The sequence below is a fragment of the Octopus bimaculoides genome, chromosome 9, assembly GCF_001194135.2.
Source record: "Octopus bimaculoides isolate UCB-OBI-ISO-001 chromosome 9, ASM119413v2, whole genome shotgun sequence".
Classification (NCBI taxonomy): Eukaryota; Metazoa; Mollusca; class Cephalopoda; order Octopoda; family Octopodidae; genus Octopus; species Octopus bimaculoides.
Genome location: NC_068989.1, coordinates 73,088,017 through 73,091,834, shown reverse-complemented (window position 1 = coordinate 73,091,834; position 3,818 = coordinate 73,088,017). Strand labels below are relative to the sequence as shown.

Genomic DNA, 3,818 nt, shown 5'->3' with positions numbered 1-3,818 from the left:
ACACACACACACACACACACACACACACACACACACACACACACACACATACACACACACACACACACACCTATGTATGCATATATATATGTATGTGTGTGCATGTGTATGTATTTATGTGTTTATGTAACTATATATATATATGGGTATATATATATATGATGTATGTGTGTGTGCATATTTATTGTATTAGTTATAAGAACATGTTTTCATCTTTATTTGTTTGAAGAAATATTTTCAGTAAAGCAACAATTAGTTGCTGTAGAAAAGATTTGTCCATGCTTGTTTTGCATTGCTTTGACTTGATGCATCGTCAAAAAAATCAATGTTCTTTTGATACACTTTGCATTGGCTGAACTAGTACTTAATCTATTATTCAGTTTAATATCACCACTTTACACTTTGTCCTTTGCTGCCTTTAAGCAAAGCTCACTCTTGCAAAATTCTATAAATCAGCAACATAAAAATTCATCACTAAGAAAGCTGTTTGTTTCTCAAAATGGAGTTTGCACTTTCCCAATGATAGAGGAGGCTGGCTGAGGACTTTGCTGAAGTACTGACTGGTTTCTATCAGCTAACTAGAAGGCAGTGGATAAATGCAAGCATAAGCTGAAGTCAAGCCATGATGTAGGAAATCAACTGACCTGGATTGATGGGGATATCAGGAATGCTCTAGAGGTCCGATATGTTAAGTGTCCCCACAAGACTCTGACCAAATTGTGTTGTACTGTTCAGTAACCTTAATCTCTGGTGGTGGAAGTGTGAATGTGGAGCATTCCATGAAATGGATGTAGCTTACATCATCTGTATACTGAATGTAAATTTAGAGATGTAAGGAATGCCATACAAAACAAGTACAGCAATGTTGTTGCAAGTATTTGAGCCAAAGTTTCTGCTCTGCTGGTAACATCTTCCTTCCTCTTACCACTCATGAAAGTCCTGAAAGGGGGTTATGGGCTGCTCTTTTCGGGGATATCATAGAGACTTCAGCAAAATTTCCATTAAATCCTCTCTTCTACATCTTAGAAAATGAAATATTTATAATGTGACCTCATGTTTCTTGCACGTTGGAAAAGGATTTGATGGTCACTACTGGAATGCCTTTGATCAAAATCTACTCAATCAGAAATATTAAACAAGAACAACAATAACTGGCTCATAGATTCACAGCTGTTGTTTTCTGTTCAGATTTTGGACATACACAGGCAAAATGATTTGGATGGATAAATAAAAAACAAAAAATGGTAATTTTCCAAGTTTCCTCAATAATTGAACACCTGATCAGTTACTTTGAGCCTGTAGTAGGGAAAATTTATTATGCTTTATTCATTCACATTTTGATTTTAAACTAAAAGTTTAGACATCATAATTCTGAGAAATATAGAACAAAATTTTAATGAAAACATTTACTGTCTTTATTTTGAAGTATTTGAATGTATTTGCTTAATTATTGAGCACTTTGCTCTGATGAGATACAATATGCCAAAACAGACTGTTTGCAGATATAGATAATTAAATGTATATGAAGAAAACATATTACCTTGAATAATTATTAATTTAGTTGCCAGATGAAAATATTCCTCACATGAGTCAGTACCCTTAAGCACACACACACACACACACACACACACACACACACACACGCAATCACGCATGCATGCATGCACGCACGCATGCACGCACGCACACACGTGTGCGCACGTGTGTGCATTATTTCTCATAACTTGTGTCTGTTTTACTAGGCAGTTTAGCAAAGCACTCTTGGTCCAGGACTAAATGTTGAAGACTAATTATTTATTGACAAACCAAAAAAAGAAAAAAGTTCTGTAATTATTACTAAGGTTACAAATGGAATAGATATCTAAAGAAAGGAGTGGATATTTACAAAGACGTGTCTACTTTAGAAGTTGGTTATTTTATTTGATTTTTATTCTACAGTTTTACATTTTTCTTTCTCTTCATGCATATGTAATAAGAGAGTGTTTTGGCAATCAAGCACATAGGTTTGTAAGTACACAAGCACAAACACACACATACACATATACATTCACAAGCACACCTATACATATATATACCTTTAAAATACCAACAAACCGATATTATTGCACCAGAATAGTTTACTAATACACCAGAGAATAATCATCTTAAAAAACAAAAGGATATATATTAATGTTGTTCTAGGTACACTAAAAACATCAGGCTGGTTATGTCTGTAATGCCTTTCATCATACACTGGTCTGCTGGATCAGAGACGGTCTGGACTAAACAATAATTACTACATTGAAACTTATTCAATATCTATTATGATTTGGCAGAATGATGCTAATGATTCTTGTAGCTTTCTTTTTGGCTTTATGTTCTGAGTTCAAATTCTGTCGAGGTCATTTTACCTTTCATGCTTTTGGGAAGAATAAAATAAGTACCAGTCAAATATTGGGGTCAATGTAATCAACTTCCCCTCACTACAAAAAAAATTGCAGGTCTTGTTCCAAAAATCAGAAATAATAATAATAATAGTAATAGTAGTAGTAATAGTATTAGTAGTAGTGATAATAATAATAGTAATAATAATAATAATGATAATAATAATAATAATAATAATAATAATAATAATAATAATAATTATTATTATTATTATTATTATTATTATTATTATTATTATTATTATTATTATTATTATTATTATTATTATTATTTTATTGTCTTTGCATAGCTTCTAATGCTGGAGATGTATGACTGTGTCAGCTGTTCACTACCAGTGAAATAAGGTAACATCCCTTATTTTTCGAGCACCATCCAGAGTATTTGAGTGGTTCCAAGCAGTGCTGTTTTCTGCAAGTGCTCCACCCTTATTGCAGCCCCTATTTGTTCCATGTACTTCTCAAGATTTTTACTCACTGTTCCTAGGGCTCCGACAATTATTGGTACAACTACCACCTTTTTTCAGTGGCCACAACTGTTTAACCTCCCAAGCTACCCTGTCATATCTATTGAGTTTTCTTTCTTCCTCATTGTATACTTTGTTGTCAGCTGGTAATGCTATATCTATGATCCAGCATCGTTTACTTTCTTTCTCAACACTATGTCTGGTTTCCTATTCTCTATTGCATGGTCACACTGAATCATAAAATCCCATAGGATCTTTGCATCATCATTTTTAATGATGCCTTTGGGTTTATGTTCATACCACTTTTTTGTTCTGTCAAGTCCATACTTGTTGCAAAGTATCCAATAGACAATCCTTGCTATATTGTCATGATGTTTCTTATATTCTTTCTGGGCTAGTGGCGTACATTGATTGGTAATATGCCATATGGTTTCACTATTTTGTCTACAAGTTCTGCACTTATCACTTTCTGATGTGTTGTATTCTGTATTTGACGCAATTGGTTCTTAATGCTTGCTCTTGGGCAGCACATATTAGAGCCTCTGTTTATTATTCTTATTATTATTTGTAGTAGTAGTAGTAGTAGAATATTATTGTAATAGACGTCACACATTATACAATATTATGAGGTTGCTGATTGAAGATATCGTGTCTACCGGGGGTTTGTACTGTTTGTCAAATCACAATAAAGACCTCTGACAGATAGTACTTTACACAATATTGTGCAGTTCCAAGTAATGCCGACGTTTGCAATACACCTATATTGTAAGGTATTTCTAAAGTTTTCAGAATTTTTTTTCAGATTGGGTGGTATTGAACCCAATGCTCCAATGACAATAGGGATAACCTTTATGTTTCACTCTCATAGCTGTCACATCTTAACGATCTTTCAGTTCCCGATTGTCAAATCCACTTACAAGAGAGAGAGAGA

The 3,818-nt window shown here is 33.6% G+C and overlaps 1 protein-coding gene across 1 annotated transcript in view; it reads right to left on the bottom strand.

Moving 5' to 3' along the window:
* Window positions 1–3,818, bottom strand: part of LOC106882885 (transmembrane protein 47) — a 121,609-nt gene that overhangs the window by 69,658 nt on the left and 48,133 nt on the right. The window lies entirely within an intron of this gene.